Consider the following 13,278-nt stretch of genomic DNA (forward strand, 5'->3'; position numbering starts at 1 on the left):
TGCGCGGGCTTCTCATTGCAGTGGCTTCTCTTGTTGCGGAGCCCGGGCACTAGGTGCATGGGCTTCGGTAGTTGTGGCACACGGATTCAGTTGTTGTGGCTCGTGGGCTCTAGATCACAGGCTCAGTAGTTGTGGCGCACGGGATTAGTTGCTCCACGGCATGTGGGACCTTCCCGGACCAGTGCTCAAACCTGTGTCCCCTGCATTGACAGGTGGATTCTTAACCACTGCACCACCAGGGAAGCCCAGTCCGTAACACTTTGAATTTTCCTTTTAGAAGCGTATGGATACTTTAGCTAAGTTCTCACGCTGATCACTGCTAGCACATAAGGCGGCCCCTCTGGGCAGATAAGTAGAACAAGTTTCCCTTCTTCTGGGCTGCATTTCGGTGCCTGGACCCATGGCTTGATGAGGGGAATGTGGACTGCATTTCAGCTCCCGTTTGCTCTTTTAGCTGGGAGCCCTTGGACAGGGCTCTGTGCTGGCCCTTTAGGGTCCTCAGGATTCCACGAAAAGGGATGGAGTTGCCTGAGTGGCACTGAATGGTCTAGAATGAGAAGTACGACCCTGGGATTGGTGGAGTCCCTGGCTCCCCAGCCCTGCTGGGTTTTGTTAACTGTCTTACACAGCTTCCAATCTCTAAAGGTATGTGAGTGGTGCAAAAGGTTGTAATAAAGGACTGTGTTTATAGGATCCCTTGTCCCTACATAGCACATTGCTGGGCTTGTTCAGAGTAACCCTAAATGCTGGAGTCTGGGATTTGCCCTAACACAGAAACCCATTTACTTCTCAGTTGTCATTCAGACAATTATTCCCAGTAGAACTTTGCTTTCTGAAGCATTAGGCTTGGAGTAACACATTTCTCTCTTTGCAGCTCAGCTTCTGGGCAGTTATTCTTCAAGGAAGCCAGCAGGTTGAATCACAAGAGTCATACATGTTTCTATAGCAGCAGTGTGATGTAATACACAGAGAATAATATGGCCTAGCTGTAGAGTTGGTTAAAGACAGCTTTGAGCCAATAGAAAATAAAAACTTCTTTGTGCACAGTGCCTTACAGTTCACTATATGGACCTGGGGTTCTGAAAAAAAAGAAACACACTCAAACGCATGCTCACACATTCACTCACACTTACACATTAAATCTGTAACGCATATAAGCATTCTCACATATTCACTTACACAAACACTCACGTGCTGACCCATTCACGCACAAATATATTTACACATGCTCTTAACATTTTCCCATCAACATGTTCACACACGTGGACATACAAACACATTTTTCACACAGGAACATGCTGGGGCATTCACACGTAGCCTCATACACTCGCATTCAATCACACGTGAACACGCTCGCACACGGACGTACCTGCATATCTACTGAAACAAATGTGCTAAAACGCATACACACTCACAGATCACTGACATGTGAACAGGTTCACACGTTCACACAAATGAACATGTTCACATGTACGTGCATATTAACTCAGTCACACACAAGAACGTGCTCACACCCTGACAGACACAATATCATCCACTCACAAACTCATAGTCACTCGCACACAGACATGCTCACATACACTCATACTCACACATCCACTCACACACATGAACACACTGATGCTGTCTCACACACATAAAGTCATACATGCATTCACAATTGCACATGAACATACACCTATCGACTCACAGTCATTCCCACATGAACACACTCACGCATTCAGTCACCCATAGGAGCACATTCTCACATTCCTTCACACGAATGAGCACACTCACATTAACATGCGTATATGCGCAGACATGCTCACACATTCACTCACACGTAGATGCACTCATGTCCAATCACAGGACACTCACACAGTCATGCAAACTAAGATGTTAACATTGTCACCAACGTGAACGTGTTCTCACACACAAAACTGCTCCTCCATTTACTCACACACGAACATGTTCATATGTTAATCCTCACATGAATACAGTCACATAGTCACATTCATGAATGTAGACATATTAAAACACATTTCAGTACAATCACACAGATACTAACATGTTCATTCACACCGATACCCATATTCACACATTCACTGAATGAACATATTCACACTTTAACATACTCAAACACAGAAAAACCTTACACACTTATTGACACAAAGGAAAATGTTCACATAAATGCACATCCTTATATTCGATCACACACACAAAGCTGCTCAGACACTCATGAGCACAAGAAGACATTAACATGATCACACAAACATATTGACATATTCACTCACATGAACTTGCTCACAGATTAATTCGCATATACAGACACACCCCACATACACTTACAACTTCACTTAAAATTATACATCGTGCTCACATACATAAACTTGCTTACACATTCAGTTGCACACAGGAAAAATAATTATACATCAATACCTTCACACACACCAGCTTGTTCATACATTAATTAGTACATGTGAACATGCTCCCTTACATGCACATGCTCACACACCTAGATATGAATGAACACACAAATTCATTTAAACACACACAAAAACTTTCACACTTGCACATTAACATGCCCAAAACACAAATGTGTTCAAACTTTCATTTACATATGTTCATGCTCAAACAGACAAGTATACTCAGACATTCACCCACACATGAACATACTTAAACATTAACATTCCCAGACACACAAACGTGCTCACATTATCTCACTAAGAAGTGGACACTCCCACTTTCACTCACGTTCGCACATAAACACACACACACGTTCTCATGGACTTACATACGGACATGACTGCACACTCACACACTCACTCCCTACCTCCACTCACACACATTCACACATGGACATGCTTTCACATTTATTTAAAAAATAACATGCACACACACACACATCACTCATGCATGAACAAGTTCACACACATGAACACGTTCACATATTCACACAGCCTACGTGGTCATAAACACACATGCTCTCACGTTTATTTAAAAAACAGCATTCATGCACACCCCAAAAACACTCATGCACAGACATGGACACGATCACACTTTCACATATAGACAGGATCATATTCACTCACACAATCTCTCACACGCAAACTCACATACACACACACACTCACAGTTGCACATAGACATGCTCACATTATCACTTCCACACAAATGAACTCACTTTTAATCACAAACATAATCGCATTGACTCACAGAAAACACACACATGAACATACCCCTACAGAAAAGTATGTTTACATATTCATTAATGCACACATGTTCCTGTATTCACTTACACTTGCATTTTAATAATATTCACCCGTATATATGTGTGTGTGTATATATATATAAATATATTTATATGCTCCTGCATTTACTGACATAAACATTTTTGCACATTTACTCAGACACAAATGTACAAAAAGACAAATACAAAGCATGCATTCACTCACGTTCATGAACATACCTGATATGCTTCCACATTCATTCAAACACGGGAACATGATCACATGTATATACTTACACAGTCATTTGCACACAAACATGAACATGTTCACATATGCACACAGTGAACCTGCTCATAAACTCACAGGTACCCTCATTAACACAGTCATGTTCATGCATCTGATCAACATTCACACATACACATACACTCATGCATTGACTCAGAAATAGATGCACACATTAACAAGCTCACAAAAATGAATACGGTTACACATTCACTCACAGATGAACATGCTACCGTCACGCACATACCTACAAATTCGCTCATACACGTGAACACACAGAAACACAAACACACATTACCACACTGACGTGTGAACAGGCTCCATTCACTCTTACAGACATGATCACATACATCCACAAGTTACACATTCACTCATATGAACATGCTCACAGACTTACTCCCATTCCTAGATAGACTGACACATGCACACATTCGTTCCAATACAAATATACTCAATTTAACATGGTTATGCACTCATTCACCCACCTGAATATGCCTCACGTATACTGTGTCACTCATACATTTACTTACGTGCGTCAGCCTACTCATCCTTAAGATGTTCACACCCTCACATGCACAAACACTCAGTCGCACACACAAACACGGTTGCAAATTCCTTCACCCACATAGACATCCTTACATATAATCATTTGCACACACACATGAACATGCTCACATATACAAGTGTGATCACTATTCACTCACATCCACAGCATATTCTTCACATGAACAAATTCACTGAGATATAAGAAATGCTCACATACTTGCACACAGCCAAAAATTCTCTAACATTGGAGCATATTCACTGACTCACGAGCATACTCACAAATTTACTCATGTGCATAGACACACTCATATATGATCATACCCACATTCACTCACACAAAATCCTCACATGTCCACTAACCTGTGAACATGTTTACAAATTCATTCACATACAGACATTCATATATGCTGACAAGAGTACACTCAGTTTCACTTATACGTGCACAGGAACATGCTCACAAACAGCAACACTTTGATGCAGTCACTTGAACACAGATTTTCTCCAGTCATCACAAAGCTCACACCTTCACACACAGATACACTCAAACTCACAAGCATATTCTCATGTATTCATGAACATGCACTCACACATTAACAAGCTTACACAAATGAACAGTTACACGTTCACTCACTCATGAAAACGTGCTTACACATGCATTCCCTCAAACTTGCTCCCACATTCACTCACACACACTCATATATGCTCACAGTTGCGTACTCACATTTCCCCACACACAGCACATTGACAAACAGCATCATACTCATACTCTGACAAGTGCATATGCTCACACTTACCATGAAGTTCACACATTTTACTCACACACATAGGGATGCTCAGGTATACCCCCCCCACACACCTGCACATTAACTCACAGAAATCTACTCCACTTTCACATGCTCACAAACACACACTCACACACAGAGACACACACGCACGAGTATGCTAACATCCATGCACATGCTCACGAATTCACTCATACATATGAAAAGTCCCATTTACTTCAACACACAAACTCATATTTTAAAAGGCTCCCACGTTCGCTCTCACACCTGTGCTTATATACATGCGCAAGGTCCCATTCACTTGCACACATGCTCACACACTCCTTTGCTTACAATAACTGCTCACATTTCACTAGAATGTGCTGACACATTGAGTCACAGTCACTTACATACTTACACTCATTCCCTCACATACAGAGCTACATGCTCCCAACTAGGAATGTGCTCACCCTCACCAAGAGCCTCACACATTCACTCACATACACTCACACATTCATTCATTCAAATACACTAATGTAGTTGACCCTTGAACGACACAGGGGTTAGGGGTGCTGACCCTCCACGTGCAGTTGAATACGTATAACGTATAGTCCGCCCTGTGTACATGAGGTTCCTCCGAATCCAGGGTTCTGCATCTGCCGATTCAACTAATCGCATATCGTGTAGTACAGTAGTATTTGCCATTGAAAACATCTGCATATACGTGGATCTGCGCTATTCAATCCCCTGTTGTTTAAGGGTCAGATGTGTTTCTAAAATGTCAAACGGGAATTCCCTGGCGGTGTAGTGGTTAGGACTCAGCACTTTCACTGCCGTGGTCTGGGGTCAGTCCCTGGACGGGGAACTGACATCCTGCAAGCCGTGCAGCATGGCCCCCCCCAAAAGAATATCAGGCAAATAAACATGCTTACATTTTCACTCACACCCACAAACATGCTCATATCCATGCACATGGTCACCTGTTCTCTCATGCATATGAAGATGCACAAACATTTACTTAATCACACAAATAAATTCCTATGAACACACTCATACTGTGCTTGAAAAGGCTCACCCATTCATTCTCCAACACGGACATTGTTGTGTAAAGGAGCCAAAGTTGGCCTCTCTTTCCTTCTGCACAGCAGGCTGGAACCCATTAGCTCAAAAGCCCGGCCACACCAAACTCAATTTTTACACATTCATTTGCTTTGAATATATTCCAAGTAAGTAGATTTTAATCCATTCAGAGCTTGCGTGCTTTGTATGCCATGCGAAACTGCAGCCAACACCTGTTAGCTATAGATAAGATAAAGCCTGTAGTTATAAAAGACCCCACAGCACTGCTGCCCTCTGGTACTCTCCGACCCAGAGGCTTCCCATCATGCTACTGAGTGGTGTCACCTAAACACACTAGTCCTCTCTCTGAACCTGCTCTTCCCTGGCATTTCCCTTGCTTTTCTTTCCTGAGTGGTACTCCCACACAGTAGCCTCTGGAAGTTCTCCTGTTATTAAGACACTTCCCGTGCATGCAAAGCTGTGAAAGCTTCCTCCGGATAAAGGTCATCTTGTGCTACTGCCACTTTCTGGTGATACTTTAGTCTTTGATCAGCCCCTAAATCCCTCGCACTCATTACTCGTGTTGATGAGGAAAGTGGAGGATTTGGGTGACAATCAAGAAATCAATATAGGGTCCACCCAGTCAGGAGGAGTATCCATTGGCAAAACAATCCTGGACAGTCTTAAGTGGTTGGGACTCAAAATGTGGAACTCCCCCATGTCAGTTTGGCATGGCATTGCTCTGTGCTGTATTACACTTTATCTGTATTTATGGTGTCTCCCTGTGTGTCATTAGCCTGGTCAAGCAGCAGCAGCAGTATTTGAGCCAACCCATGCCATTGTAACTGAGTTTTGGGGATCAGAGGCACTGGGCTCCCCAAGAAAGATCCGCCCAGCCACCTGGGTCCCTCACTAGGCAGGTACTAGACGTTGTAAGACCTGTGGGCCCAAATAGGAAAAGGGGAGGAGTGCGGGCCTCTGGACCAAGAGTGGGCTACCTCTGATCCCATAACAGGCTCCCTGTAGCTGGGCTGGTGATCTGGGGTGCTCTGAGGTGAGAGGACATCCTCATGGCCAGGGCGCGGCTATGGCAGGTAAATGAGTCAATAAGGCAGAGGTGTCAGGCCGAGGCTGGTCTCTTAGGACATCTTTGTAAACAGCTAGCCTGTCTCTGCTGCTGTCTCACTCCGACCTGCTGTTGCAGATGGCATCTTTCTAGTCCCTCCCCCAAAGGATGTGGGCTAAAAAAAGCATTACTTAGAATGACTGAGTGCACGGAAGTGAATATTCCTGCTGCTCCCAGGACTTGAAGGAGGTGGCTGTCTTTTTTGTTTTTTGTTCTTTTTGGCTGCACGGCACGTGGGATATCAGTTCCCTGACCAGGGATCGAAGCCGTGCCCACTGCAGTGGAAGCACAGAGTCTTAACCACTGGACCACCAGGGAAGTCCTGGAGGTGGCTGTCTTAATGAACACATGCTCCAAACCACAAGACGTGTCGGGCTCTGTTCACTGTTGTTTTTGCTTGGAGCCTTAACTCCTTTGGAAGTCGAGACAAATTGGAGAACCCTGGGAAAAGAGGTCTGGTGCCCTCTAGAAGAAAAGGCAGTGCAATACCATCCTGACAGTTATTTATCCTCTGTTTTGCTGGTAACCACTCACAAAGTAATAAAGACAGAAGAGACAAAGTAGGAGGGCTAAGGAGGTGAGGTGTGCTCTCAGGTGGAGGAGGAAACATATCCTTTCTCTCACCCATCCGTGAGACCCAGTCTCTCCTTAGGGACGTAGCCGAAGAGCCAAATGAAAAAAGGGCTCTCTGGCTGTATAGAACCTGGGGGACAGTGAGCTCCACCTAGCAGGGAATGTAATTAATCAGTTGACTGCCATACTATGGGATGGGAAAATGGTGTCCCTACTGAAGTATCTCACGCAATTAGTGCAGAAGCTAGGAATGGTCCCAGAGGAGGCCTTGGAGATAGATAGATAGATAGATAGATAGACAGAGAGATAGATAGATAGATAGATAAGTAGGTAGATACGTTGTTGATGTGGATTTTTATTTCTTAGAAGGCTGCCCACCCTACGTTAAGCCTCATAGTGATCCTGGGCAAACTCTTAAAGGAAAACATTAGCCTCCAACAGCTGGGGATGTTGGGATGGGCTTATCAGGCGACAGATGGCATGCAGCCTGGTGATTTGCCAAGTCTCGAGGAGGCTGAATTTTGTCCTGAGTCCACCAAGTTGTTTCTCAGGGGGCGCTCCTGAAAAGTGTAAGTCCTCTTTCCTGACAGTGATGGCTCATCCTGAGACAGTTCAAGAGGACATAGCTGCCCTGGATTTAACAGAAACTCACGAAAGACAAATTCAAAGTCAAGTGCTGCCTGTTAACAATACCCCACCTGGCCTAAATCAAAATTACTCTCCATAGAGCGATTGCCCCCTTCCTCGGCCAAATAAACCACTTAAAACCAGGCCCCCTCTTAAGCGTGAACCCTGAAATGAACTAGAGACGTTGCTTGTATTGGACCCTAAGGGACAAGGAGCCCAGAGATATTAGATGATCTCTGGTAAATCTGTGGAGCAATTAAAATATTTACTAAAGTCAGACTCCAACCTGGCCAGGCTTTTCCTTCAGAGACAACCTTACCTTCCATGTCTGCCCCTGACCTCTGCCAGTGGCAAGGACCTGCTCCCACATCAGGACCCATTGGCCTCAAAGCAGGCCTCTTCTGGCCGACAGTAGCCCTTTTACCACGTGAACTGTAAACTATTAACAACACTGGCTGGCTCTGGTGGACACAGGTGTCCAAAGCTCCCTAATCCCAGGAAGCACTCATACTTTAAAGTGCCGCCCCCCTCCCCCCGCCAGGAGATGCCGGGCTTTGGAGGAGAATTAATTGAAGGGATCATTATCTGCTTAGCTTTTTTTTTTTTTAACTTTCTGTGTGGCGTGCGGGATTTTAGTTCTCCAACCAGTGATCGAACCCACGCCCCCTGCAGTGGACGTGCGGAGTCGACCGCTGGACCGCCAGGGAAGTCCCATCTGCTTAGCTTTTAATATGGGCTTAGTTTTGCTAAAAGATGCTTCTGCGCTGGTTGTTCTCTGAGGCTCTTTGCCCATTACTGGAATGGACTTCCTCAGTCAGCAGGTAACCTCATGAAACAAGCCTAAGGTTTCGATGCCACTGGTGGGCGCTGGCCAGTGGGAACCAGTTCACCTTGCTCTACCCGTGTAAGAGGTACTGAGTAAAAGGAAAGCACTGAAGGATTATGGCCTGTCCTAGCTGACTTAGTTAAAGAAAGGAATGGATTCCCACCTTTCAGTTCTCTGGTATGGCCTGTGCTTAAAGCCACTTCTAATGAGTACAGGCTGTCTGTAGACTAGAGAGAGTTAAACAAGGCTGCTCCCTGTATTAGAGCCCCTCTACCATGAATTGTTCCCTTAATGAATGACATTCAGAATAACACTGGTAAATGGTTCAGAGTCATAGACTGGGCTAACATGTTCTCTTTGTTAAATATCACACTTTGCCTTCCCCTTGGAGGATCAACAGTACACCTTTTTCCCAGTGACCTGTGGGGTACATGAATGCCCCCGTGATTTCCCGTGGGATTTGCATTCGGGACCTAGATGCTTGCTCGGCACCAGCCACCTCCTGCAGAGACTCAGCTCTGGCATTGTATCGATGATATCCTGGTCACTGGACCTGGACAAGACTCTGTGTCACACACCATCACAGCTGTGAGTGAACACCTCCCTGAGAGGGGATGGGCAATTGCCCGCCATAAGGTACAAGGCACCTCCTAGGTTGTTAAATTTCCAGGCTATGTTTGAAACTCAGAAGGGTAAACTAGTCGCAACTGGGTGAAAGAAAAGCTCCTAGTGCTCCAGCCAACCTCCCAGATTGGTAAAGAAAGGCCAACATTTGGTAGGCATGTTTGCATACTGGTGCCAACCTCAAATATTTGCTGGCTCCCATCTACGGAGTCACCCATTGGCCCTCCACTTTTCCGTGGGGACCTGAGCCACAAAAGGCACTAGATAAGACTAAAGAAGGCTATCATTTCAGCTCTCCCACTAGTGCTCTGAGGGCAGGACTTACAATTGGAAGTTTCGGCCACCCTAACGTTCACTTATGGGAGCCGCTGGACCAAATGTCCGTGGGCCTTTGGCATAAGTGACTCCCAGACTCAGTCCAAAGGTATTGGCCAGTGGAGAGGCAGCTTCTGGAGGTGCACTGAGCCCTTATTGAAACTGAAGGCTTTACTGGAGCAGAGCCAGTTGTCCTGTGGTTTGAGATTCCTGTTATGTCCTGGGTAGTGGCAGAAGCTCCCCGTAGAGCAACAAAGGCCTCTGCTCAAATGATAATGGGATCTACTGGATTGAGCTAAAGCTGGCCCTACTAGAGTGCTGCAACTCCATGAGAAAATCACCACATACCCTGCCACTGCAGTTAATTTACCATAACCTCCCGGCCTTCTATACAGGCCTTCCATTAGTGTATCCATGCAAGGCACAGGTGTCTCCTCATATTATTGAGGGCTTGACAAAATAGCTTTTACAGCCCTTGGGGCTGCCGCAGAAGTTATCCCGTCAGACCAAAGTTCCCACATCCCTGTAAAGCAAACCAGCAACGGGCATTACAAGAAAACATTGCTTGGGGTTGTCACCTATCCTATCATCTTCCAGTAGCAGGGATCATGGAAAGACATAATGGACTTTTTTTTTCTTTTTTTGCTGTACACGGGCCTCTCACTGTTTGGCCTCTCCCGTTGTGGAGCACAGGCTCCGGACGCGCAGGCTCAGCGGCCATGGCTCACGGGCCCAGCCGCTCCGCGGCATGTGGGATCTCCCCGGACCGGGTCATGAACCCGTGTCCCCTGCATCGGCAGGCGGACTCTCAACCACTGCGCCACCAGGGAAGCCCCGACATAATGGACTTTTAACTCAAGGGCTGTTGAGAGAACTTGGAGGGCAGTGGCCCTTCAGGTGGTCAAAAATACTGCCCACGGTCCAGATTATATTAAGTTCATGCCCCTGTGGCATAACTACACCATATTTAAATTCACAACAAATGACGAGACCCCCAACAGAGACATTTCTCTCTCTGCTGGTGTACACCTCCACTGCAGACACGACCCGGTTGTCAGTTTTCACAGACATGGGAGCCCAGGCATTGCCATGCACAGAAAAGAAACTTTCACCAGGTACTTTCATCTTTCCTTTCTCCCTCATAGAAAACCCGGAGCTGAGCCACTTCCTTCGTGATCCTGATGAGAACCTGACGTGGACCAGTGATTCTGAAACCATCCTTAGCCTGTGTTCGTTCGTCATCCAGTATAAGCCAAGCAAACTACCCACCACTTTCTGGAGAAAGAGGTGTCCTTATCTGCCATCCCTGTACTTTGCTCCACTAAAGGCACTGTGGAACCCAGGGGGTGGAGCGAAACCTCTCCCAGACCAGGTAACCCCATCTGAACAACACCCAGGGACAATCAGGTCCCCTACTGATGGCTACAGGTGACCTCCAACCTTAATCCCTACCCTGTTAGTATGCCCCTTCTTACCTGAGGAGTTACTGCCCTTGCCATTGTTGACTATCTGTCTATTTGTGGTTCACCCAGCCCTAGTAATCCACACACTTCTGTTGACAGGGTGTGTTGGAAACAGTATACCACATGCACACAACAGGGACTCTTACAACATAGGTCAGGTTGGGGACAATGGGAGCCATGCTGTTGGCTATTCAGGTTGGTCAATCCTACTGACATGACCACAGATACCAACACTGAGGCTAGCGACCTTCTCCTGTCTCTTCTACTACTAGCAACACCCATTCTGGCTAAGCCAGACTCTTCGGATAACACTTAATGACTCATAGATGCCTTCTAAACCCTCAGGGCCAACTTTCACCTCAAATCAGATGAGACCCAGTGTTATAAAGTAGTGCCATTAAGCAAATAGAGCCACTATCTCTTGAGTCTTATTTAAGGCATCCCAGGGAGAGTATGCACCCGGTAGTACAGCCAGCATGCTTGTGATCAGTGTAGTCATATTAAAAATGCTGTAATGAAGAGCCATACCGACAAACTCTATGGGGTTACAATTAGATAAAATTATAGCTCTTACTAATCCCTGGCATAATGATGAATGTAAACGCTGCCAAAAACGTATACCTTAACAACTATTGGTCTCTTTTCTTAGTAGTTATAACGATTTCTCTCTCTCTAGCACAAGTCCCATTTACTGAAGCTTGCACTAAAAAAAATTACACTAATTGACCAAGGGCAACTTATCATGAATTTCCCCCGGGTTGGTAGGTCATATTTTATATATAAATACACACACACACACATACTCACACACACACACACACACACACACACACACACACACACACACAAGGAAAGGAATGTATACAACATAATACCCAGGACAAGGCATGTCTAAAATGTCAGGAGCTTCATCCAGTTTGGGAATTCTTTCCTAACCTAACGTTCTTACAATACCACCTTCAAGATTTACATCACACTCAGTGGGACTGGGTTCTTCAACAGCTGCAGCACTTACTGCCCACAGTAAACAATCACAGCTTTTGGGTGCGACAGCAAAGACAGTTCTCATGAAAACATATTTGATCCCATGGAGAAATCTAACCAGTCTCTGCGTGGGAGTTTTTTGTTGTTGTTGTTGTTGTTGTTTTGCGGTACGCGGGCCTCTCACTGTTGTGGCCTCTCCCGTTGCGGAGCACAGGCTCCGGACGCTAATGATCAGCGGCCATGGCTCACGGGCCTAGCCGCTCCATGGCATGTGGGATCTTCCCAGACCGGGGCACGAACCCGTGTCCCCTGCATTGGCAGGCGGACTCTCAACCACTGCGCCCACAGGGAAGCCCTACGTGGGAGTTTTTCCATCCAAATTGACAGCTACTTGGTTACAACGTTTACAAAATTTGTCAGGCTTACCAAGGCCATCGTTAATAAGCACTTGGGAAAGACTTGAGGGAAATTGCAGCCCAATGTTACTCTTCTGGGGATCTTAAAACATATACATCCCATCTTACGGAACAAAAATGAGAAGCCCAGTGGCAAAGGTAATCTGGGAGGAAATCTATTGGTAGCGTTACGTGACCACCTCCCAAGAGGCCACGTCTGAGGCTGTGAAAGCTATACAAACAGCTGCCCAAGAAAAATTTCCCCTAGAATGGAAGCATTGGAACAGGTAGCCCTGCACTGAAATTCAGCAGCCTTGTGATAAACAGGGACAGAAATGGGACAAATGTACAATCTGTTTTTGAAATCACTTGGCCCACCCAGCTGTTTGTTACTGGTAGTTGGCAGGAAACTCAAGCAACGATCACACCACTCTGAGCAAGAAAGAACATACATACAATTGCCCACCAAAACAAACCTGCATGTTGCC

General features: G+C 45.6%; 1 long non-coding RNA gene across 3 annotated transcripts in view; it reads left to right on the plus strand.

The window, feature by feature from the left end:
• LOC111171058 (uncharacterized) overlaps positions 1-13,278 on the plus strand; it is a 39,603-nt gene that overhangs the window by 9,623 nt on the left and 16,702 nt on the right. For 2 of the 3 annotated variants that reach the window (XR_016391306.1, XR_016391307.1), the window contains one exon: positions 11,094-11,320. This is a non-coding gene — a long non-coding RNA (uncharacterized LOC111171058). Of the gene's footprint in view, positions 1-5; positions 9,598-11,093; positions 11,321-13,278 lie in introns of those variants that run through there. The other variant, XR_016391305.1, reaches the window with a different exon arrangement.

The sequence above is a fragment of the Delphinapterus leucas genome, chromosome X (assembly GCF_059928025.1).
Source record: "Delphinapterus leucas isolate spDelLeu-1000000601 "Yukka" chromosome X, BTC_Dleu_Yukka2, whole genome shotgun sequence".
Taxonomy (NCBI): domain Eukaryota; kingdom Metazoa; phylum Chordata; class Mammalia; order Artiodactyla; family Monodontidae; genus Delphinapterus; species Delphinapterus leucas.